Source organism: Schistocerca piceifrons, chromosome 4, assembly GCF_021461385.2.
Source record: "Schistocerca piceifrons isolate TAMUIC-IGC-003096 chromosome 4, iqSchPice1.1, whole genome shotgun sequence".
In the NCBI taxonomy this organism is placed as follows: domain Eukaryota; kingdom Metazoa; phylum Arthropoda; class Insecta; order Orthoptera; family Acrididae; genus Schistocerca; species Schistocerca piceifrons.
Genome location: NC_060141.1, coordinates 402,104,312 through 402,131,646, shown reverse-complemented (window position 1 = coordinate 402,131,646; position 27,335 = coordinate 402,104,312). Strand labels below are relative to the sequence as shown.

General features: G+C 41.7%; 1 protein-coding gene across 1 annotated transcript in view; it reads right to left on the bottom strand.

Moving 5' to 3' along the window:
- Positions 1-27,335, bottom strand: part of LOC124795869 (hexokinase type 2-like) — a 238,978-nt gene that overhangs the window by 101,678 nt on the left and 109,965 nt on the right. The gene's annotated exons all lie outside the window — the stretch shown is intronic.

Below are 27,335 nucleotides of genomic sequence, written 5' to 3'. Positions count from 1 at the left end.
CCCAACATAAATGGTCCACTTTTTAATGAGAAATTTTTGACATTTACGAAGCAGTTGGACATTTCCATGAGGACATCAAGAGTAGGCCAGTGACTATATATACAGACCCCAAGTCGCTGGCCAATGCAGCGTGTATCCTCAAAACAGAGCTCCTCCCCCCACTCCCCCAAACTCTTCCGACACATGGACCTAATATGTCAATTCACCACTGATGTCTGTTACATATAGGGTGCAGAAAATGTCATTGCTGACTACATGTCACAAGTTGGTACGATCTCATTCTCTTGGGACTTTGACAAACTAGCAGCCCAGCAACAGATGGATGATGACATACAGCAGTTATTACACAGTGAGTTTACCTCACTCTCAATCGAGCTGCGCTGAATTCTGGGTTCTCCCCTACTGGTGCTCTGTGACATTTCCACAGGTAAGGCCTGCCCCTTAGTTCCAGCTGTCTTGTGCCATAAGATTTTTGCTACTATCCATGTCCTTGCACATCCTAGTTTTTGGGGCACCACACGCCAATAACGGACAATTTCGTATGGACAGAGTTTAGGGAAAAATTGCAAAAACTGATCCTGTGCATGCGTACCCTGCCAATGCTCAAAGGTTGGTTCCCAAGCATATCCACCACTGAACTCGTTTGACATTCCTAAAGACAGATTCTGTTATGTACCTTTCAACCTGATCATCAGCCCGATGCCCCCTTCAGATGGTTTTCGGTACATCCTGTCTATCATTGGCCATGTTAGTCAGTGGGTCGAGGCCATTCTGATCAAGGGCATAACACCCAACTCTGTCGCATGGGCCTTTATTGCTTTCTGGATCGTGCAGCTCAACTGTCTGTCTTCAGTCACAGTGATGGACCAGGAATGACAATTTGAGGCTGTTCCTTTTTCCAAGCTGTGTGACCAGTGTGGTGCAAATAAAGTATGTACAAGAGCCTACCATCCGCAGAGCAATGGGCTCATTGAGTGCTGGCACAGCACTTTAAAAGCCATGCTGATGTGCCATGACATGTCTTGGTCAGAGGATCTCTCCTGGATCCTACTTGGCATCTGTACAGACTTCAAAGAGGATTTAAAGGCCTCCCTAAGAGACTTTTGTATGGGCAACCTCTCATCCTTCTGGCACAGTTAGTTGAGCATTCTAACCCTCATGCGCCTGCCGCCAAGGGCACACATGGGCCATTGTGTCTTCGTGCACAAAGACATACATGTTTGTGATTATGTGATGTTGTGTGATGACACAGTGCGACCCGCACTGCACCCCCACCCCCCCCCCCCCCCCCCCCCCCCCCCCGCCCCCCACTCGGGCACGGGCACCTGGCACACATAAACTATTATGCCACTCAATGCAGGCTTTTGATATACTACTCCACAGCAAAAGACAAACAGTGTCTGTCTCGCATCTCAAACTAGCTTGGCAGCTCAATGACAAAGCAAACTTGGAAGACAACTTCCTGCCCAATCCCACTTCCACATGGTCCCTCACTCCCAGTGCTCCTAATGTGGTGTGCTCAGTTAAGAAAACTATTAAATTATGAGAAAGAAGTATCTGCCAGTATTTACATACAAGGAGCAAACCAACAACAGACATACATAAAAGTTTTACTTACTGAAGTTAAGTACTAGGGAGCACTTTCGCCCCACATACTTTTTTTTTATAATTTGAACATCAGTTAGATATTCTCCACATTTATTTACAACAACATTACGCTATAACTTATGTTGCTCTAGCGAATGGAGTCTGCCCCAAAGTTATTATTCAGAGTGCACAGCAAGCTGTTACAATTTGCATTTCCAATATTTTAATAAGTCCAGTTTATGTGGAAACTATGCTGACTTGTGCATATGCTTGATTCTCTCCTCAGCTTTGTCCCTTAGTATATATGGTGACTTGTTAATGACCAGTGCTTTGCTAGTATTGGCAAACAGTACTGTTCCCAACCAAATTACATTTTAATAAAAGCCATTGATGTATGAAACACTCTTGGGCACAGCACACTTTCTTGAGACTCTCTTACATCATTGTATGCTGAATTGCAGAGGTGGTTTGCAGCATGGTTAGGTTTTGTTTGGGATATTTACTCCATTTTTATTAGGTATGATTGAAATAACCTATTTTTTTATCATCCTTGTTTCTAATACATCCATTTTATTTAGTAGTATTTTTCCATCTACTCTGTCCAAAGCTATTTTTTAAGATGAGGAAAGTCTTACTTACATGTCTTTTGTCCAGTGCATCTAAGGCAACATTTGTGAATTGGGATATTGTTGATCTTGTGTTTTTCCAGGTTTGATGCCAATCTGTTCTTTACATACAAGATCTTTCTACTTAAACCAGCTGATGAGTCTATTTTTCATTATAATTTCCACTAACTTGGGTAAGAATGTAAGTAATGATATGGATCCACAAATTTCTTTCTCACATTTTTTATGAGGGAGCAGGATGTTTTCTTGTTGTAAGAAGTCTGGAAAGAAACCTGTGGTGAACAATTTGTTTGTATTGTGCACAATGTGGTCTTTTATGCTGCCTATACAAATGTAAAACTGCACACAGGCACTTCACCTTAATTTTCAAGGTATTATTTTTTGTATTATGCACAGCATTGCTCATTTCTTCCATAGTGGTGAGTGGCAGTATCATTCAGCTTGGTTTGCTGTTGAGACCAAACTTCTGTTGTTGCTGGGAAGCTATGTTGTTGAAGTAGTCATGTACAGGGTTTCAGGGAGAGCATAAGGGAACAATTGGCAGGAATGGAGGAAGGAAATACAGTAGAAGAAGAATGGGTAGCTTTGAGGGATGAAATAGTGAAGGCAGCAGAGGATCAAACAGGTAAAAAGATGAGGGCTAGTAGAAACCCTTGGGTAACAGAGGAGATACTGAATTTAATTGATGAAAGGAGAAAATACAAAAATTCAGTAAATGAAGCAGGCAAAAAGGAATACAAACGTCTCAAAAATGAGATCAACAGGAAGTGCAAAATGGCTAAGCAGGGATGGCTAGAGGACAAATGTAAGGATTTAGAGGCTTATCTCACTAGGGGTAAGATAGATACTGCCTACAGGAAAATTAAAGACACCTTTGGAGAAAAAAGAACCACTTGTATGAATATCAAGAGCTCAGATGGAAAGCCAGTTCTAGGCAAAGAAGGGAAAGCAGAAAGTTGGAAGGAGTATATAGAGGGACTATACAAGGGTGATGCACTTGAGAGCAATGTTATACAAAGAGAAGAGAATGTAGATGAAGATGAAATAAGAGATATGATACTGCGTGAAGAGTTTGACAGAGCACTGAAAGACCTGAGCCGAAACAAGGCCCCAGCAGTAGACAACATTCCATTAGAACTACTGACAGCCTTGGGAGAGCCAGTCCTAACAAAACTCTACCATCTGGTGAGCAAAATGTATGTGACAGGCAAAATACCCTCAGTCTTCAGGAAGAATATAATAATTCCAATCCCAAAGAATGCAGGCGTTGACAGATGTGAAAATTACCGAACTATCAGTTTAATAAGTCATGCCTACAAAATACTAACGCAAATTCTTTACAGATGAATGGAAAAACTGGTAGAGGCCGACCTCGGGGAAGATCAGTTTGGATTCCGTAGAAATATGGGAACACGTGAGGCAATACTGACCCTACGACTTATTTTAGAAGCTAGATTAAGAAAAGGCAAACCCACATTACTAGCATTTGTAGACTTAGAGAAAGCTTTTGACAATGTTGACTGGAATATTCTCTTTCAAATCCTGAAGGTGGCAGAGGTAAAATACAGGGAGCGAAAGGCTATTTACAATTTGTACAGAAACCAGATGGCAGTTATAAGAGTTAAGGGATATGAAATGGAAGCAGTGGTTGGGAAGGGAGTGTGACAGGGTTGTAACCTCTCCCCAATGTTATTCAATCTATATATTGAGCAAGCAGTAAAGGAAACAAAAGAAAAATTTGGAGTAGGTATTAAAATCCATGGAGAAGAAATGAAAACTTTAAGGTTCGCTGATGACATTGTAAGTGTGTCAGAGGCAGCAAAGGACTTGGAAGAGCAGTTGAACGGAATGGACAATGTCTTGAAGGGAGGATATAAGATGAACATCAACAAAAGCAAAACAAGGGTAATGGAATGTAGTCAAATTAAGTGGAGGGAATTAGATTAGGAAATGAGACACTTAAAGTAGTAAAGGAGTTTTGCTATTTGGGGAGCAAAATAACTGATGATGGTCGAAGTGGAGAGGACATAAAATGTAGACTGGCAATTGCAAGGAAAGCGTTTCTGAAGAAGAGAAATTTGTTAACTTCGAGTATAGATTTAAGTGTCAGGAAGTCGTTTCTGAAAGTATTCGTATGGAGTGTAGCCATGTAAGGAAGTGAAACATGGATGATAAACAGTTTGGACAAGAAGAGAATAGAAGCTTTCTAAATGTGGTGCTACAGAAGAATGCTGAAGATTAGATGGGTAGATCACATAACTAATGAGGAAGTATTGAATAGGATTGGGGAGAAGAGGAGTTTGTGCTACAACTTGACTAGAAGAAGGGATCAGTTGGTAGGACACGTTCTGAGGCATCAAGGGATCACCAATTTAGTATTGGAGAGCAGCGTGGAGGGTAAAAATCGTAGAGGGAGACCAAGAGATGAATACACTAAGCAGATTCAGAAGGATGTAGGCTGCAGTACGTACTGGGAGATGAAGAAGCTTGCACAGGATAGAGTAGCATGGAGAGCTGTATCAAACCAGTCTCAGGACTGAAAACCACAACAACATAGCAGCTAGTAATATTACTCTGTATATTTTTTGCATATTTATAACACTTTCAGGAATTTCTTCTGCAGTTTTTTCTGTCTGTATTGACATGTCATTAGCAAATAAAACAGAATTATAATTTGTATTTAAGAACAAATCACAGTTCTCCACTGTGAAGAGTATTTCCTTTTGCTCAATGTTATGACAGCTCTTTGCTTTCTCTCTGCCAGACTTGAGTTGCACCACTGTAAGGCACTATCCATAATTACATTTTTTTTTCATTTTATATGATAGTAAGGAGTAGTTCACACATTCAAATGCTTTGGATAAGTCACAGCTTTTTGTGGTTTGTCTAAAGTGGAACAAATTTTATTCATAAATTCATTGAGGACATAAATTGCTTTTTGGCTTTTCAGAAGCCGAATCGGTTTTCTGAAATTACATTAAATTTTTGGCAGAAAGTTTGAATTTGAATTATCATTTCAAAAATTTTAGAAAATACAGGAAGGAGGGAAATGAAGTTAATTTTCTTTACCTTCCTATGAGCCTTTGTCAGTGGTTACCATTCTGCATTGTTCAGAAAGTTTGGAAAGTGATCTTCTTCAAAAGATTAATTAATTATTTTACTTATTTGAAGCTGCTTTAATGACTTTAGCAAGTGTTCCACCCAATCCAACTTTTTTTCTTTTATAGTTTTAATTCTAGATCATTTGAGCTTAACCCTGCAGCATACAGTACTGCCAATTCAGTTTTATTTCCGTAATTAAGTTAGAACACCAAGTGCACAGCAATGGAGCTAGATATGCTCCAATGACACTATCAGGCAATAAGTTTCACTATTGTTGCATTATAAGACCCTTCATAAGAGCCGTGACTGATCTGTGAAATGGACAACTACACTGAAGTAGCACTGCATACCACACATGTCCGGTGATGTAAGTAAATGTGGCGTAATCTCTCCTGAATATTCTGAAGGTCAGAAACCATATTTTACAATAACATTTTTACTTTTACTATTGTCTAGAAGGTTCGCACAAAGAAAAGGATTGACGCCAGACGAAACTGAACGCCTTCTTCTGGAATCATCTTATGAAGAGGATTATGCTGATTTCTTTGACAGCAATGGTGAAGCAGAAATAGTCAAGGCTGAAGATTATTCCAGTGAGTCTGAGCAATTGGATGATGGTGGGAATGAAGTGAATGAATTACCAAGTGATGAGTGCCATTTTTATATTGGTAAGGACCAGGAAACATGGATAAATAATCCGTAACTGGTTCCAAGTAAAACAATGCGTAAGAATATAATGAAAGGTGTTACCTGGCCCAAAACATAATGCTACAGGAACTAAAACTGAAATTGGAAGTCTTCTCAAATTTTTTTATCCTGAGATAATTGATTGTGTTGTTACGGACACCAACAGACATATAAATAACAAGAGATTGTCTGTGAATTACACAATGGACAGAGACTGCTGAAATACTTCTGCTTATGAAATAATGGCTCTCTTAGGAGCACTGTTTCTCACTGCTGTACGAGAAGGAGGACACACAAATGTATTAGACTTGTGGGCGTCAAATGGCACAGGAATGATTATTCTCAGGCCAGCATTTAGTTACAAGTACTTTCTGTTCTTGCTCTGGTCACTGAGGTTTGATGATACTTCCATGAGAAAAGAGTGACTTGTAATTGACAAAATTGCTACCATCCATGGTCTCCACTCTGTATTTTTGAACAACTGGAGAAATAACTACAGTTCAGGAGAGTTCACAACCACAGATAAAATTCTCATTGGTTTTCATGGAAGTTGTGGTTTAGTGCAATACATGTCCAATAAGCCTTCAAGTACGGTTTGAAGTTGTATGCATTGTGTAATACTAAGACATTTTACACTTGTAACTTTGACGTATACTGTGGCAAACAGAATTCTGGACCATATCTTGTATCTAACCAGCCTATGGATATTTTGAAGATTAGTTGAACCAATCAAGGGCATTCACAGGAGATAACTATTGTAGTAGTTATCCTTTAGGACAGTATCTTTTAGAAAATGGGCTAACCTTCATAGGGAAACTGAAAGAGAACAAGAAGGCAATTCCTCCAGAATTTTTGCTTACCAGGTCATGAGAAACTGGAAACCGTCTTTTTGGATTCCAAGATGATTTCTGTCTTGTTTCATGCAAAAATGAAAAGAAAGAAGGCTGTGCATTTTCTGTCATCAATGCATAAAAAATATCTATTGGAATGTCTGTTGTAAATCTGGACTACAATGCAACCAAAGGTGGCATACATGCTGTTGATTATAAATGGTTCAAATGGCTCTGAGGACTATGGGACTTAACAGCTGAGGTCATCAGTCCCCTAGAACTTAGAACTACTTAAACCTAACTAACCTAAGGACATTACACACATCCATGCCCGAGGCAGGATTCGAACCTGCAACCGGAGCGGTCACGCAATTCCAGACTGAAGCGCCTAGAACCGCTCGGCCACACTGGCCAGATGTTAATTACATGTGTACATCCTGATCCACTCAGGGGACAACAAGAAGATGGCACTTGGCCTTGTTTTTCTGATATCTGGATATTGATGGAGTTAATTCCCAAGTGCTGTTCTTTGCAAATAATCCAGATAAAAGGTTCAGAAGAAGAACGTACCTCACAAACCTGTCCTTGGCTCTAGTAGAGAGCCAGTTGAAAGATAGGGCACAACTCTTTACTTTACCAGGGGACATCCAAGGATTTCTGTCATCCTATCGATCGATACCCATAGGTAATGAAGAGTTTGTTAGAAGGTGGAGAAGGTGCTATCTTTGTGACAGTAAAAAAAAATAAAATAAAAAATAAATAAAATAAAAAAATAAAAAAAATAGTGGGGCTTGCAACAGTTGTACAAGATTTTGTTTGCAAGCAAGACAGCCACAATATTGTGACTTGTAATGACTGCAGAGCTTCTCCACAGGAACAAAGTGTGTGATATTTGATGTGCGGCCCTGATATTTTTTTTCTTAATTGGATGTCCTGTTCTTTATTATGACTATACAGTATTTCCATTTCTCTTCACTATACATTTTTGTAAGACTTTAATAAAGTCCTATAATAACACTGAAATCTGTGCTTATAACAGCCTAACTTTAGCTCAAAACCACTTCTATGAATTCTACCATAACACTAAAAAAAATTGCCAGTTAGGTGACACAGAGTGCCACACATGTCCTTGGCATAATCATCTTCAGCACACCTGCTGCAGGGTCAAAGCTATATGTATTATTTCAGATTTTTTGCACCAGTATTCCATAACACAAATCTGTGAGCTCCCTTTAGTCAGCAGTTTCACTTCTTACTGATGTACTTTATTTCTTACACACTCCATATTTGCAACTGAAAAACTTTGAGCACTGTTTACCTTGGGGGTTTCTTCCTTTCTGATGTCTTTGCTTTCAAATAAAAAATTCTTTCAATAATGAAGAAGCTTAGTTTTTGTGTGACCACTAAGCTACCGACTGTACTTTCATTGGTTCCTCACCTGTTGTGCTTCTTGTTGCAGCTTCTACTGCATGTGTAGTTCCTACTTCATATGTAGATGCCTTTCCCATATTCACTGGTCTGAATGCTATAGACTCACATACCATCACTGATAGTGTATCATCCTGTTCCGGTAGACTTAAAATGTGTGATTTTCGTAGTAGCTAGGAGAGCCTTCTCTTCCTTTTTCATCCAACGTTGTTCATTAACTGGTAATGGGTTTGCTGCTGATGACGCTAGTAATTAAATGGTTTTCAGATCTATGTTTGTCTCTTCTTTAACTGGATTTATGGATTATAGTAGTTAACCTTTCCTCCAAACCTCTCTCCCAATCCGAAACCTCTGTCCTATCCAAAGGCCTCACCTTCAGCCCCACTCCCAGATTTAACCAAACAGCCCTCGTCAAAGATTTACTGTCCTACACCTGTACTCTCTGCTGGAAATATCACTTTGCCACGAAGAAAAATGATCCTAATCCTACTCCTAATGATCCAACTCCCCAAGACACTATCCAAATTGAACCATGCCTGGAACAGTTCCGTCCTCCGTCACAGCGGGACCCACCTCCTCTTCCTCAAAATCACCCTCTCCTATCCTTCCAGGAATTTCTGACTTCCAGCCTTGCCTCTCAATCCTTCTTAAAAAACCTTAATCCTACTCCCAACATCACCACTGCTGAAGCCCAGGCTATCCGTGATCTGAAGGCTGACCGATCCATCGTCATTCTTCCGGCGGACAAGGGTTCCACAACTGTGGTACTTGATCGTCGGGAGTATGTGGCTGAGGGACTGCGTCAGCTTTCAGACAACACTACTTACAAAGTTTGCCAAGGCAATCCCATTCCTGATGTCCAGGCGGAGCTTCAAGGAATCCTCAGAACCTTAGGCCCCCTACAAAACCTTTCACCCGACTCCATCAACCTCCTGACCCCACCAACACCCCGCACCCCTACCTTCCACCTTCTTCCCAAAATTCACAAACCCAATCATCCCGGCCGTCCCATTGTAGCTGGTTACCAAGCCCCCACCGAACGCATCTCTGCCTACGTAGATCAACACCTTCAACCCATTACATGCAGTCTCCCATCCTTCATCAAAGACACCAACCACTTTCTCAAACGCCTGGAATCCCTACCCAGTCTGTTACCCCCGGAAACCATCCTTGTAACCATTGATGCCACTTCCTTATACACAAATATTCCGCATGTCCAGGGCCTCGCTGCGATGGAGCACTTCCTTACACGCCGATCACCTGCCGCCCTACCTAAAACCTCTTTCCTCATTACCTTAGCCAGCTTCATCCTGACCCACAACTTCTTCACTTTTGAAGGCCACACATACCAACAATTAAAGGGAACAGCCATGGGTACCAGGATGGCCCCCTCGTATGCCAACCTATTCATGGGTCGCTTAGAGGAAGCCTTCCTGGTTACCCAGGCCTGCCAACCCGAAGTTTGGTACAGATTTATTGATGACATTTTCGTGATCTGGACTCACAGTGAAGAAGAACTCCAGAATTTCCTCTCCAACCTCAACTCCTTTGGTTCCATCAGATTCACCTGGTCCTACTCCAAATCCCATGCCACTTTCCTTGACATTGACCTCCACCTGTCCAATGGCCAGCTTCACACGTCCGTCCACATTAAACCCACCAACAAGCAACAGTACCTCCATTATGACAGCTGCCACCCATTCCACATCAAACGGTCCCTTCCCTACAGCCTAGGTCTTCGTGGCAAACGAATCTGCTCCAGTCCGGAATCCTTGAACCATTACACCAACAACCTGAAAACAGCTTTTGCATCCCGTAACTACCCTCCCGACCTGGTACAGAAGCAAATAACCAGAGCCACATCCTCATCTCCTCAAACCCGGAACCTTCCACAGAAGAACCCCAAAAGTGCCCCACTTGTGACAGGATACTTTCCGGGACTGGATCAGATTCTGAATGTGGCTCTCCAGCAGGGATACGACTTCCTCAAATCCTGCCCTGAAATGAGATCCATCCTTCATGAAATCCTCCCCACTCCACCAAGAGTGTCTTTCCGCCGTCCACCTAACCTTCGCAACCTCTTAGTTCATCCCTATGAAATCCCCAAACCACCCTCCCTACCCTCTGGCTCCTACCCCTGTAACCGCCCCCGGTGTAAAACCTGTCCCATGCACCCTCCCACCACCACCTATTCCAGTCCTGCAACCCGGAAGGTGTACACGATCAAAGGCAGAGCCACGTGTGAAAGCACCCACGTGATTTACCAACTGACCTGCCTACACTGTGAAGCGTTCTATGTGGGAATGACCAGCAACAAACTGTCCATTCGCATGAATGGACACAGGCAGACAGTGTTTGTTGGTAATGAGGATCACCCTGGGGCTAAACATGCCTTGGTGCACGGCCAGCACATCTTGGCACAGTGTTACACCGTCCGGGTTATCTGGATACTTCCCACTAACACCAGCCTGTCAGAACTCCGGAGATGGGAACTTGCCCTTCAGCATATCCTTTCTTCTCGCTATCCGCCAGGCCTCAATCTCTGCTAATTTCTAATTTCAATTTGCCGCCGCTCATACCTCACCTGTCTTTCAACTTCATCTTTGCCTCTGTACATCCGCCCCGACTGACATCTCTGCCCAAACTCTTTGCCTTTACAAATGTCTGCTTATGTCTGTGTATGTGTGGATGGATATGTGTGTGTGTGCGAGTGATACCTGTCCTTTTTTCCCCCTAAGGTAAGTCTTTCCGCTCCCGGGATTGGAATGACTCCTTACCCTCTCCCTTAAAACCCATATCCTTTTGTCTTTCCTTCTCCTTCCCTCTTTCCTGACGAGGCAACCATTGGTTGCGAAAGCTAGAATTTTGTGTGTATGTTTGTGTTTGTTTGTGTGTCTATCGACCTGCCAGCGCTTTTGTCTGGTAAGCTTCATCATATATATATAATGGAAGGAAACATTCCACGTGGGAAAAATTATATATAAAAACAAAGATGAGGTGACTTACCGAACAAAAGCGCTGGCAGGTCGATAGACACACAAACAAACACAAACATACACACAAAATTCAAGCTTTCGCAACAAACTGTTGCCTCATCAGGAAAGAGGGAAGGAGAGGGGAAGACGAAAGGAAGTGGGTTTTAAGGGAGAGGGTAAGGAGTCATTCCAATCCCGGGAGCGGAAATACTTACCTTAGGGGGAAAAAAGGACAGGTATACACTCGCACACACGCACATATCCATCCACACATACAGACACAAGCAGACATATTTAAAGACCAAATATGTCTGCTTGTGTCTGTATGTGTGGATGGATATGTGCGTGTGTGCGAGTGTATACCTGTCCTTTTTTCCCCCTAAGGTAAGTCTTTCCGCTCCCTGGATTGGAATGACTCCTTACCCTCTCCCTTAAAACCCACTTCCATCCGTCTTCCCCTCTCCTTCCCTCTTTCCTGATGAGGCAACAGTTTGTTGCGAAAGCTTGAATTTTGTGTGTATGTTTGTGTTTGTTTGTGTGTCTATCGACCTGCCAGCGCTTTTGTTCGGTAAGTCACCTCATCTTTGTTTTTATATATATATATATATGGTTATAATAGAGGGAAACATTCCATGTAGGAAAAATATATATCTAAAAACAAAGATGATGTGACTTACCAAATGAAAGTGCTGGCAGGTCGACAGACACACAAACATACACACAAAATTCAAGCTTTCGCAACAAACTGTTGCCTCATCAGGAAAGAGGGAAGGAGAGGGAAAGACGAAAGGATGTGGGTTTTAAGGGAGGGGGTAAGGAGTCATTCCAATCCCGGGAGCAGAAAGACTTACCTTAGGGGGAAAAAAGGACAGGTATACACTCGCACACACGCACATATCCATCCACACATACAGACACAAGCAGACAAATTTAAAGACAAAGAGTTTGGGCAGAGATGTCAGTCGAGGCAGAAGTGTAGAGGCAAAGAAGTTGTTGAAAGACAGGTGAGGTATGAGTGGCGGCAACTTGAAATTAGCGGAGATTGAGGCCTGGCGGATGACGAGAAGAGAGGATATACTGAAGGGCAAGTTCCCATCTCCGGAGTTCGGATAGGTTGGTGTTGGTGGGATGTATCCAGATAACCCGGACGGTGTAACACTGTGCCAAGATGTGCTGGCTGTGCACCAAGGCATGTTTAGCCACAGGGTGATCCTCATTACCAACAAACACTGTCTGCCTGTGTCCATTCATGCGAATGGACAGTTTGTTGCTGGTCATTCCCACATAGAATGCATCACAGTGTAGGCAGGTCAGTTGGTAAATCACGTGGGTGCTTTCACACGTGGCTCTGCCTCTGATCGTGTGCACCTTCCGGGTTACAGGACTGGAGTAGGTGGTGGTGGGAGGGTGCATGGGACAGGTTTTGCATCGGGGGCGGTTACAAGGATAGGAGCCAGAGGGTAGGGAAGGTGGTTTGGGGATTTCATAGGGATGAACTAACAGGTTACGAAGGTTAGGTGGACGGCGGAAAGACACTCTTGGCGGAGTGGGGAGGATTTCATGAAGGATGGATCTCATTTCAGGGCAGGATTTGAGGAAGTCGTATCCCTGCTGGAGAGCCACATTCAGAGTCTGGTCCAGTCCTGGAAAGTATCCTGTCACAAGTGGGGCACTTTTGTGGTTCTTCTGTGGGGGATTCTGGGTTTGAGGCGACGAGGAAGTGGCTCTGGTTATTTGCTTTTGTGCCAGGTCGGGAGGGTAGTTGCGGGATGCGAAAGCTGTTTTCAGGTTGTTGGTGTAATGATTCAGGGATTCCGGACTGGAGCAGATTCATTTGCCACGAAGACCTAGGCTGTAGGGAAGGGACCGTTTGATGTGGAATGGGTGGCAGCTGTCATAATGGAGGTACTGTTGCTTGTTGGTGGGTTTGATGTGGACGGACGTGTGAAGTTGGCCATTGGACAGGTGGAGGTCAACGTCAAGGAAAGTGGCATGGGATTTGGAGTAGGACCAGGTGAAACTGATGGAACCAAAGGAGTTGAGGTTGGAGAGGAAATTCTGGAGTTCTTCTTCACTGTGAGTCCAGATCATGAAGATGTCATCAATAAATCTGTACCAAAGTCTGCCAACCCAAAGTTTGGTACAGATTTATTGATGACATCTTCATGATCTGGACTCACAGTGAAGAAGAACTCCAGAATTTCCTCTCCAACCTTAACTCCTTTGGTTCCATCAGTTTCACCTGGTCCTACTCCAAATCCCATGCCACTTTCCTTGATGTTGACCTCCACCTGTCCAACGGCCAACTTCACACGTCCGTCCACATCAAACCCACCAACAAGCAACAGTACCTCCATTATGACAGCTGCCACCCATTCCACATCAAACGGTCCCTTCCCTACAGCCTAGGTCTTCGTGGCAAACGAATCTGCTCCAGTCCGGAATCCCTGAATCATTACACCAACAACCTGAAAACAGCTTTCGCATCCCGCAACTACCCTCCCGACCTGGTACAAAAGCAAATAACCAGAGCCACTTCCTTGTCCCCTCAAACCCAGAATCCCCCACAGAAGAACCACAAAAGTGCCCCACTTGTGACAGGATACTTTCCAGGACTGGACCAGACTCTGAATGTGGCTCTCCAGCAGGGATACGACTTCCTCAAATCCTGCCCTGAAATGAGATCCATCCTTCATGAAATCCTCCCCACTCCGCCAAGAGTGTCTTTCCGCCATCCACCTAACCTTCGTAACCTGTTAGTTCATCCCTATGAAATCCCCAAACCACCTTCCCTACCCTCTGGCTCCTATCCTTGTAACTGCCCCCGATGCAAAACCTGTCCCATGCACCCTCCCACCACCACCTACTCCAGTCCTGTAACCCGGAAGGTGCACACGATCAGAGGCAGAGCCACGTGTGAAAGCACCCACGTGATTTACCAACTGACCTGCCTACACTGTGATGCATTCTATGTGGGAATGACCAGCAACAAACTGTCCATTCGCATGAATGGACACAGGCAGACAGTGTTTGTTGGTAATGAGGATCACCCTGTGGCTAAACATGCCTTGGTGCACAGCCAGCACATCTTGGCACAGTGTTACACCGTCCGGGTTATCTGGATACTTCCCACCAACACCAACCTATCCGAACTCCGGAGATGGGAACTTGCCCTTCAGTATATCCTCTCTTCTCGTCATCCGCCAGGCCTCAATCTCCGCTAATTTCAAGTTGCCGCCACTCATACCTCACCTGTCTTTCAACAACTTCTTTGCCTCTACACTTCTGCCTCGACTGACATCTCTGCCCAAACTCTTTGTCTTTAAATATGTCTGCTTGTGTCTGTATGTGTGGATGGATATGTGCATGTGTGCGAGTGTATACCTGTCCTTTTTTCCCCCTAAGGTAAGTCTTTCCGCTCCCGGGATTGGAATGACTCCTTACCCTCTCCCTTAAAACCCACTTCCTTTCGTCTTCCCCTCTCCTTCCCTCTTTCCTGATGAGGCAACAGTTTGTTGCGAAAGCTTGAATTTTGTGTGTATGTTTGTGTTTGTTTGTGTGTCTATCGACCTGCCAGCGCTTTTGTTCGGTAAGTCACCTCATCTTTGTTTTTATATATAATTTTTCCCACGTGGAATGTTTCCTTCCATTATATATATATATATATATATATATATATATATATATATATATATATATATATATATATATAAAAAAAATCCATCAGATTATGGTGGTGGTGGTTAGTGTTTAACGTCCCGTCGACAACGAGGTCATTAGAGACGGAGCGCAAGCTCAGGTTAGGGAAGGATTGGGAAGGAAATCGGCCGTTCCCTTTCAAAGGAACCATCCCAGCATTTGCCTGAAACGATTTAGGGAAATCATGGAAAACCTAAATTAGGATGGCCGGAGACGGGATTGAACCGTCGTCCTCCCGAATGCGAGTCCAGTGTGCTAACCACTGCGCCACCTCACTCGGTATCAGATTATGCCCATGTGGAATGTTGCCATGAGAAAGTTCACTTATGGGTTCCCTCACAGGCTGTATCTTTTAGTGGTCTTATTGTAAGTTTGCTTTTATTTTGGTGTATCATCATTTGCAGTTCCCTCTACTATTCATTTGTATCCTGGACTGAGATTTTTTGTGATTCAAATCCCTTTCATTGTGGCATCTTTATTTTGTATAATAGCAGAAATTCCTCTACTGTGGCTCTCAAGTGTACAATAATCTCTCCGATCTAATTCATACTTTTTGTCAATCTGATTTATTTATTGGCACTGTTGTTTGTAGGTTCTTATAATTCTCTTTTTTTGTGAAATTCCCTGTCTGTTATAATACACACTTAAGTGTTTGAGGTTTCAAGTTTATGGCATAAGGAGAAGTATTTCAGATAACAGGCTTTTTGTCTGGTCTAATAAAAGTGTTATTTTCTCATGGATACTACTATCATTAAATATTATTAGGCTTTCTGCTATTGTTTCAACCATTTCAACATTCCTTTGCACTGACACCACATTGCAATGTAATACATTTAAAATATACTGCTCAGTGGTGACAACACATTAGAAGGTCCAGAAAGGTCATTTCTGTGCATGTCGATATTCATTTGTCATTTATCACTTCATTGTTACTTCAGAGTCATTCCTAAGATATTTTAATGTTAGTATGCCTTGTTTACTGCCCCTGGTTTGGTTTAAATACATTGACAGCATTTACCCCAAATGGTTTCATGGTGAGGCAGACCTGTTAAAATTCTTGGAATCTCTCCATACATTCTCCCAATTAAATGTAATGTGAACCTATTCCACATCCCATGCTTCTTCCCTTGATGTTGACCTCATCCTCTCTGAGGGTCAGCTACACACTTCTGTTCACATTAAACCTCCTAACAGTCAACAGCATTTACATTTTGACAGTTGCCATCCTTTCCATGTCAGACATTCCCTCCCACATGCCTTGGCATTCAAGGCAAATTTATTTGGTAAGATCAAGACTATTTATAGCAGTACACCACCTTTCTCACCTCAGACTTCACAGGGCATAAATAACCCACCAGCATACTTCCAAAGTGGGTTCCCTGGGCCATCACATCCAATCCTAGCACTGCTGATTCCTCCAAAGAAGAACTTAGTACACTTCTTGTCATTCAGTATTATCCCGTTCTTGAACACATTAATCAGCTGCTTCAACAAGGCTATGACTTCCTAAAATCATACCCTGAAATGAAGTCCATTCTGTCCAACATTTTGGCCATCACACCATAATAGCTGTTCATTGCCCTCCCAATCTCTGTGATATTCTTGTCAGGTCTTATGCTCCTTCTGCACTTATTTCCCTACCCCATGACATGGGTATAGGCAAAGGGTGCATTGTGGCAGCCCACAATATCCTGTTGCAGAGCAAGCTTCACAATGCGACAGTGATTTCAATGCCCTTTTCGCCACACATGCCATCTGGATTCTTCCCCCAGATGTCAGTTTCTCAAAATTCTGCAAGTGGGAACTAGTGTTACATGTCCTTGCTTCTCACCACCCTCCTGCCCTTCATTTATGTCAATTTTTTGGCCTCACCATTTCTTCTCAGTAACTACTCCTTTCTTCACTCCCTTTTAGTTTTCTATATTCTATATCTTTTTTCTGATCTGTCTGCATCCCCCCCCCCCCCCTCCCGCCCAACCAATGCATGTAGCTTTCTGCTCTTATTAACTCATGCATGATGTTTTGTCAGTTATCTGTCTAGTGTATTACCGTAGCTTCTCTTCCACCTTAAGTTCTCAGGTTTTCAAATCTCATATAATCAGTCTTTGTTTCTCATCCCATCCGATAAGTCTCCTCTATCCCGGGCAACTTTTCTGAACTCTCTCCATTTCCTAAACCAATGCTTTTCCTTAACCCGTTGCCCCTCCACTTCAGCCCTTCTGCAGCAGGAGCCATTGGCTCCAAAAGCTTGCAGAATCCAGTATTTTTACATGTGTATTCTCCTGCCACCACTTGGTAAGTAGATTTTTTTTTCCTATCCGATTATATTATATTTTAAAAAATTAATTTTTTTCATTGCTATATTACCTGTGTTGCCACCATTCCTTTTTATGCAATACTCTGTTATTCTTTGTTGTCATGTATCTTGTTCAGTCTGTTGTCTTTTTCTGATTTTATGTGACAGTTTGCTCATTTATTTATCCATACCACCTGTATTAACCAACATTTTGCCCCTAAATTTTTTCTAGACTTCACTCACAATTCATTACACTACAGAGCCTTCTCGCAATTATCTTTTGATGATTTATTTGCAGATTTGATAGCAATTTTCTTCCCCACTCTCCACATATCTTCCCACCAAACATACATCCGCCTTAATTGACCAACACCTGCAACCTATTGCACAAAGACTTCCCTCCTTTACTAAAGATACCAAGAATTTCCCAGATCATCCAAAATCTGTGCATGTCCCACTCTCAACACACACATTGCTTGCCACCACTGATGCCACCTCCCTCTATACAAATGCCTCACGTAAATGGTCTGTCAGCTGCTTAGCATTTCCTCAATTTGCACCCAACTAATTCCAAATTTATGATGTTATTCCTGCTCACCTTAATCAACTTTGTACTTACCAATGACTACTTAACCTTTGAGGGGCAGATATACAAACAGATCATGGGTACGGCCATGGGAACCAGGATGGCTTCTTCCTACACCAACCTTTCCATGTGTTGCTTGGGGGGGGGGGGGGGGGCTTTCCTGAGATCCAAAAGTCTTCAGACCCTGTTTTGGTTTACATACATTGATGACATCTTTACCGTATGGACTTACGGTGAGGCTGACCTGCTAAAATTCCTGGAATCTCTGAATACCTTCTCCGAATTACATTTCCTATCCCACTTTCTTTGATGTTGATCTCGTCCTCATCGAAAGCCAGCAACACATCACTTCTGTCCACATTAAACCTACCAACAAACAACAGTACTTACATTTTGACAGCTGCCATCCTTTCCATGTCAAACATTCCCTCCCATATAGCCTTGGCATTTGAGGCAAATTTATTTGTCCAGATCCAGACTCTTCACAGAAGTGCACTACCATTCTCACCTCAGCCTTCGGTAGACATAATTATGCCCCCAGCCTAGTTCAAAAGCAGATTTCCCATGCCATTACACCCAGTTCTAGTACTGCTGATTCCTCTAAAAAACTACTAGGAGTACACATTTTGTCATTCAATATTATCCTGGTATTGAACATATTAATCAGCTGCTTCAACAAGGCTATGACTTCCTAAAATCATGCCCTGAAATGAGGTCCATTCTGTCCAATATTTTGCCCATCATACCTAGAATAACTTTTTGTTGCTCTCCCAGTCTCCACAATATCCTTGTCATAACGTATGCTGCTTCTGCACTCATTCCTCTACATCATGGCTTCTACCTCTGTGACCATCCCTGTGGTGTCACCGCCAGACACCACACTTGCTAGGTGGTAGCTTTAAATCGGCCGCAGTCCATTAGTACATGTCGGACCCGCGTGTCGCCACTGTCAGGGATCACAGACCAAGCGCCACCACAAGGCAGGTCTCGAGAGACTGACTAGCACTCGCCCCAGTTGTACGGCTGACTTTGCTAGTGACTACATGGACGAAGCATTGCTCATTAGCCAAGCCAATAGTTAGAATAGCCTTCAGCTAAGTCAATGGCTACGACCTAGCAAGGCGCCATTAGTAACATTGCATGTATCTAAAGAGTCTCACTTGTATCACCACAATCTCCACATGTACCAAAAGGATGTATTAAAGTTAAGTATTCCAGAAGCTCCATACTTTTCTTTATAGCATTCATAACGTATCCTGTTTCAGACCTCACGCACCCTGCTTTAACTTCGCGCGTGCCTTTCGGTTTCCTCGCATTGTGTCTAGGCTGTCTTGTCTAGACACAACAATCCCCACTCTAAGACTTGCCCTATGAACCCTCCTACCATCGTCTATACACCCTTGTAACTGGCAAATCATATACTATCAAAAGAAGAGCACCTGTGAAATGTAACAGTGTGTCTCAGCTGTTATGTAAACAGTTGTATGGCCTTTTACATTGGCATGACTACCACCAAGTTATCAGCTAGGATGCATGGACACAGGCAGAGGGTGTATATTGGCAACACACAATATCCTGTTGCAGAGCATGCTTTACGACATGACAGTGACTTCAGTGCTTGTTTCACCATGCATGCCATCTGGATTCTTCCCCCAGATGCCAATTCCTCAGAATCCTGCAGGTTGGAACTGGTGTTACATGTCATTGCTGCTCGCCACTCACCTGGCCTTAATTTATGTCAGTTTCTTTGGTCTCAGCATTTCTTCTCAGTAACTATTCCTTCCTCCACTCCCTTTTAGTTTTCTAAATCTTTTATTTTCTGACCTGCCTAAACCCCCCACCTCTACCACATACAATGCATTCAGCTTTCTGCTCTTATTAACTCGTGCATGATGTTTTGTCAGTAATCTCTGTCTTGCATATTATCCTGTCTTCCAACTTTAAGCTGTCAATTTTTCAAATCTCATCCATTGCAATGTTTATCCAAGTGCATTAAATGTTTTTAAGTGCCAAAGTTTGTTTTATAAGCTCAAATCAATCATTTTGATTTTTCCAACTGACATAAACAAGGAAGACTAACAACATTAGAGAATGACATATTAAGGGTGGAAGTTGCAGAAAATTCACATTAGACAATTGAGGAACTGTCAAACACTTTTAATCAACCTTGGTCGACCATCCAAGAACATCTGTAGCAGATTGGTAAAGACGAACAAAGGTGACCAATCCATCACATGCAACTTATTGCTTCAGAGGCACAATAGACAAGGCTTTATTTTTATTCCTTGATCACTGGAGATGACAAATGAGTCTCCCTGTGATAATCCAAGCTGCATAATGCAGTAGGTCTCTCGAAATAAATCCCAAGTACAGAAAAGCCAGGTTTACACTCCAGAAGGCACTTTTGTGCATTTGATGGAGCATTTGTGGGGTCATTCATTTTAAAGTTCTGATACTTGGACAAACTGTGAATGCAGAACTTTACTGTGAACAACTGGATTGAGTAAATCAATCTTTAACTGATAAGTGCCCAGCAGTTATCAATGAAGAAAAAGTATTATTCTTTAACATGATAATGCAAGAATGCAATGAGTAAGTGGAACTCTGGAAAAAAAATAATGAATTGGAGTGAAAATAATTGCCTCACTGTACTTGCCCAATACTGCACCAGCAGATTTCCATTTATTATGCTCAATCCCAAAGAAAGCAGGCGTTGACAGATGTGAAAATTACCGAACTATCAGTTTAATAAGTCACAGCTGCAAAATACTAACGTGAATTCTTTACAGACGAATGGAAAAACTGGTAGAAGCCGACCTCGGGGAAGATCAGTTTGGATTTTGTAGAAATATGGGAACATGTGAGGCAATACTGACCCTACGACTTATTTTAGAAGCTGGGTTAAGAAAAGGCAAACCTACATTACTAGCATTTGTAGACTTAGAGAAAGCTTTTGACAATGTTGACTGGAATAGTCACTTTCAAATTCTGAAGGTGGCAGGGGTAAAATACAGGGAGCAAAAAGCTATTTACAATTTGTACAGAAACCAGGTGGCAGTTATAAGAGTCGAGGGGCATGAAAGGGAAGCAGTGGTTGGGAAGTGAGTGAGACAGGGTTGTAGCCTCTCCTCGATGTTGTTCAATCTGTATATTGAGCAAGCAGTAAAGAAAACAAAAGAAAAATTTGGAGTAGGTATTAAAATCCATGGAGAAGAAATAAAAACTTTAAGGTTTGCCGATGACATTGTAATTCTGTCAGAGACAGCTAAGGACTTGGAAGAGCAGTTAAATGGATTGGACAGTGCCTTGAAAGGAGGATATCAGATGAACATCATGAAAAGCTAAACGAGGCTAATGGAATGTAGCCGAATTAAGTCAGGTGGTGCTGAGGGAATTAGATTAGGAAATGAGACACTTAAAGTAGTAAAGGAGTTTTGCTATTTGGGGAGCAAAATAACTGATGATGGTTGAAGTAGAGAGGATATAAAATGTAGACTGGCAATGGCAAGGAAAGCGTTTCTGAAGAAGAGAAATTTGTTAGCATCGAGTATAGATTTAAGTGTCAGGAAGTCGTTTCTGAAAGTATTTGTATGGAGTGTAGCGATGTATGGAAGTGAAACACGGACAATAAATAGTTTGGACAAGAAGAGAATAGAAGCTTTTGAAATGTGGTGCTACAGAAGAATGCTGATGATTAGATGGGTAGATCACATAACTAACAAGGAAGTGCTGAATAGGATTGGGGAGAAGAGGTGTTTGTGGCACAAATTGACTAGAAGAAGGGATCGGTTAGTAGGACATGTTCTGAGGAATTGAGGGATCACCAATTTAGTATTGGAGGGCAGCGTGGAGGATAAAAATCGCAGAGGGAGACCAAGAGATGAATACACTAAGCAGATCCAGAAGGATGTAGGCTGCAGTACGTGCTGGGAGATGAAGAAGCTTGCACAGGACAGAGTAGCATGGAGAGCTGCATCAAACCAGTCACAAGACTGAAGACCACAACAACAACAACATGATCACTGCAACAATTTCTAAGTGATAAATTCAACAAGGAGAATGATGTCCAAAATGTCATCTCCAGATATTTTGCTCAAAAACTAATTTATTTTTAACATCCAGCATCAAAAATTCCCACACTAGATCGCAAAAGATTGTTGATAATGAGGCTGATTACATCACTGATTAAAAAAATTATTTAACAGTTTATAGGTTTGAATTTAACGTAAGTAAACAAAATTACTTTCCAATCTCTCTAATATTTACCTGATGCAGTAACAGTAAAATTTCTCCATTCGAAAGGCATATTTATTGGTTCAAACATTTACAGGCAATGCTAGTAAATGCACTTGTGTACTGAATGTTAACATGAAGAAATATACACAAATCCATAAACTGTGGCTCTGCATGAATGCTCTAATGTAGACAGTTCCAGCAGGTGATTCCTTTACCTATAATGAAGTACTATCTGAAAAATGTTGCCCCAATAAACAGTCAGATTCTGATGAGATTTCAAATTAGTGCAAAGTCTGAAAACTTGCTTTAAATGTACAGAAGTGTAAAACTGTGCAGTTCGGAAAATTCAGAAAAATTGTAGCCTATGACTGAAACATCAGTGGGTCACAACTGGAATAAACTGACTTATGAAATACCTGGATATACCCAGTTGCAGGTATATAAAATGGAACGATTAAATAGGCTCAGTCATAGATAAAGCAGGTGGTAGACTTTGGTTCATTGGGACATTGGCAGGATATATGGCAAATGCTGCCAGTTCACAAAGGATACTGCTCACAAAATGCATGTGCATCATTTTTCAGAATATTGCTAAAATGTGTGGGAGATATACCAGAAAAAGACTAATAGCAAATATTGAACACATTAAGGAAAAAGGCAGCACAGACAGTCACAAGTTTGTTTGACTCACAGGGGAGCATATTTGCTCTATCCTTTATATTTGTGCCTTCAGATTTGTGCTGTTCTGGTTGTATCAATATTTCCACATATTCATAAGAAGTATTGCACATGCCTTGCTGGTTTCTATGAGATAGTTTACCATTCTCTTCAATCAGATAACTTTTTGCTACCACAACATGATCACCATATTTGTGTTGGTTGATTTTTTGCCAACCTAGAACATTTACGCCCATTGCTGATCTTAGTTCCGTGAAGGTATTGTGTGCTGTAACAATAAATGCCAATTGTGTTGATCCATGTGTGTTGTTGCACATAGTGATTGTTAATTTTATTTACAAAACTGAGTGAAGAGGCTATATCTGCTAAATCTAGTGATTCTCCATCAACTTTTGTGTCACTCTTTTGACACATTAATCCATTACATTAAGCTGGCTGCTCTGGAAAAAGCAGGCTGGACTTGTCTCAGCAGCCAAGGTGCTATGAGCTGATCACAAGCTTCCACTCCCAGCATCCTCCACTCAGGGGCTAAATGAAATTTGCAATCACTACACATTTGTTTGCATTTAATCCCTTATCATGAAACCTCAAGTTATCTCAGTTTTGATGTTTTGACAAGTACTTAAAATCCTGAGTATACTAGAGCAAATTAAGAACAGACCTTCAAAAAAATAAAACCCTGCTTATATCCATTTCTGCACTGGTAGTTAGGTATTTAGCCACTAGAGAGCATCTGGTTCTACAGTTTTAGCCTGGCTGTCATGATTTGGTTGAATTGGTTGCTGTTAGATACCATCATTACTGTGTGCATCTTTGGATACTCAACAACAAAACATGCGGTTTCAGCCACTCTCTTGTATAGTTGTTTAGACAATGCCTTCAAAAAAGGATGGCTATTGTGCACCTGCATTCGACATTGCATTTAGTGGCTCAGAAAATAACAAAAAATGTGATGTTACTTCATTAGAGACAGAAAGTGACAACAGTTTTCCGATGAGTGACAAGTGCTTGCCAGTGATATGAGACAAATACATCTGCTGTGCTCCAGCCAGCTCCCCAAGATTTAGGCTCACAGAAACCATTGTTTAATATATGATTAGACTTCATAGCTACATAGAAGCTAAAAAAAATGACTTCAAGTTTCAGGATATTTTAGTTAAAGTCCAGTGCACAAGTATACTTGGGATTTTATCATTGTTGATCTCCAAAGTTTCGTAACTCACTACTTTGAGCATTAAAAGCTATCTTTATATGTTTGTGTCTAATGCTATTCATTATAGGATGTTTTTCATTAATAAAAAAATTATTTTTTTGAACATAATTCACAAAAATCATTATGTTAAGGAGTTAAACCTCACAAGTCATAAATCTGCACTTACTTGCTATTTTTAGAGTTCACATTATGCCCACAGTGATGGGTGTGTGCATTTGGATGTCTGCATAGCCCAGGAGAGTGGATTTGGGTGTCCGCATGGTTGTATCTATGAAGATGTATACTTTGGCCAGAGAAAGAGCAAGAGCTCAAAAGCTAGTGTAAATACTATTTTCTGTTGCATGTTTCTTTGCATGCCATATCAGTCAGCTATAAATGAGTGAAAAAATATCTTGTTGGAAATTGTTTACAATATTTGCTTGTCTTTTTCAAATCCTGGGTATGAATTCTATCTATAACGCACACTGCAGCACTGCATCCATGTGGTGAAACTCAGTGAGTGGCACCCATTATCTATAATTGCTATCCATATGGTACAGCCTCACTAGCTTTCATCACATGAGCACTTAGCAAATGCAACTTACAGGCTCCTGGCCCCACCACATAGCTAAGGGAATATGGCTGTTAGTTATATTATAGCGCAGTGCAAGGCCTATGGAAGAGCATCAAGCCTGCACCACACTGTAACTTTGCACATTTAATAGCTGCATGACTGTCCAAGAAGTGCTAGTGACTGTGTCATTAGGGGAAGTATTGCTGATCATCTTCAAAAACTTTCAATAAGTTGTGCAAAATTTATTTGCCCTCTCTTTTGCACACTGCAGTCAAATGGACCCCTTGCAGTTAGGGCATGAGCTTCCAGTGTTATAACATACACTGATGAGCCAAAACATTATAATCATTATCCACTCTGACAGTGAATGACACCTGGTGGTATTTTAGGCATGTGACGTTGCAAGAAAAGGATATAAAAGCAGCAGAGATGAATGAGTAATGATTCTACCAGTGATACCTGCCACAGATTGGGAAAGCTATGACAGAAGCAACTTTCACACAGAGCAGATTGTTATAGCAAATTGCCTGGGAATAAGCATTTAGGAAATGACAAATGTGATTAACAGTACTATGAAAAGAGCAGTTGCTACTCACCATATAGCAGAGGGTAGTTGCTACTGACCATATAGCAGAGATGCTGAGTTACAGATAGGCACAACAAAAAGACTCACAAAATAAGCTTTAGGCCAGCAAGGTCATGTTAAAAATAGACAACAGGCACGCGCACACACACACACACACACACACACACACACACACACACACACACACACACACATATGCAACTCACGCGTATGACTGCAGTCTCTTGCAGCTGAAGTCACACTGCCAGAGACTGCAGTCAGGTGTGTAGTTGTGTCTGCACATGTCAGCATCTCCACTATATGGTGAGTAGCAACTATCATTTTCATAATATGATTATATTCCATCCTGGATTTTCCATTCTTCAACTGTGATTAACTGTTTACATGCTATTGTGATAAGCATCTAAGGAACTGTGTTGCTGGACAGTGAAACCATCAGCAGGTGACGAAGTGGTTGACATACAGACTGTGCAGGTAGCAGGCTTTCCCTTACGATGACAAAGTGCAATGCTGGTGGAGGCGCAAATGTTTCAGAACATACCACTCAGTGAGCATTGTTGGATATGTTGCCCCAGTGGCATCATTAAATATGACACACAGTGGGCACAGGACAATCAAGATTGAACTGAGAATGAATGCAAGCATGTCACATGGTCGGGTGTATTATGTTTCTTGCACCACCAGGTTGATGGTTCCGTCCAAATATGTCAGACAGGCAATGGCTGCTTTATAACATACACTGCATCATGGCCACAGGCTGGTGGAGGTAGCCTTATGCTGTCAGGGACATTCACCTGGGCTACCGTGGGGCACATGACAGGAATCGAAGGCACCATGACTGTTGCGGACTACATGTACATCATTGCAGACCACTTGCATCCCTTCATGGTTGATTTCTGCCCTGACAATGATGACATCTTCCAGCAAGTATTCCATGCCACACCGCCAGAATGATGCCACAATGATTTGAGAGGCTTGACAGTGCACTCATATGAGCAAACAAATTTGCATGGTCTGAACCCTATAGAACTCATATTGAGAGCTACTTCTGCACCCACAAACCAATGTCCTATAATTTACTGGAATTGCATGACTTGTGCATAGTCACCTGGTGCCATTTACCTGCAGAAAATTACCAAGGACATCTAGAATCCATGTCATGCACAGTTGTTGCTGTATTACGTTCCAAAGGAGGACCAACATAGTATTAAGCAAGTGGTGATTATGCTTTGGCTTAATAGTGTATGTTAGAGAGGTAACTGAAGAGAAAGAAATAATTTTAAAACTGGCCAAGAATATTACTATGTATTGAGAAATGAAGAGGTTCTTTTATATTGTAAGAAAGGAAGAGGTTCATTAAGATTGTAAGGAAATAAGTAACTGTATTATGGATGATAAAATATGAAGTGTGAATATCCTGTAAGTTGCAAATGCTTGGTTTTGAGAAATATATACTGAGAAATTTCAGACAACCTTCCAGCCACGTCAAATGGTTTCAAATCCACAAGCTTTCGGCCACGTACTCCACGGCCAATGTCAAGTGGTGACTATCATATTGTCGCTGCTGTCATCCTTGTACAACAGCCCTACCATCTGTGGTGTCACTGATGAGCATTCCAGTGCCATATAGAAAGATTAGCCAGGAGACATAAAATCCATTCAATCTTCAGCCTCAATCAAAAATTCAACTACCCATTAGGACAGTGAAAGATGATGCAGACCTCACAACATGAGGTATATACAAAATACCATGTGGTTGTAGTTTTACATTGGACAGACTGCACATATTGTTGAACAGCACTGTACAGTACATGAAAGGTGTTTCCACTCATGGTGTTCTGAGAAATTAGTGATAGCAGAAGATGCTCTGGAAAACAAATATTGAACTGCTTTTGACAAAACATTTATTATATAGACAAATGGTTTTTGAGGCAGCATCATAAAACTAATGGTCAAGATAAAAATTTCTGCAAAAACCATGAATAAAGACGATGATTTGCAGTTAAGCACAGCTTGGCACCCAGCCTTTGTAAGTTTGAAGTGGGCACAGCGGTCTTGCAAACAAAACATAACCTTATATGGCATTAGACTGGGAAACAGTGATGTCATAGGTAGTAACACCACTATATAAGGACAGCAGCAGAAACCAATCAACAGTCACCACTTGAGAATGGCAAAGGTGTACTTGGTCAAAAGCTCATGGATTTTAAACGATTTTACATAGCTGGAAGCCTAAACGAATACTGTCATTTT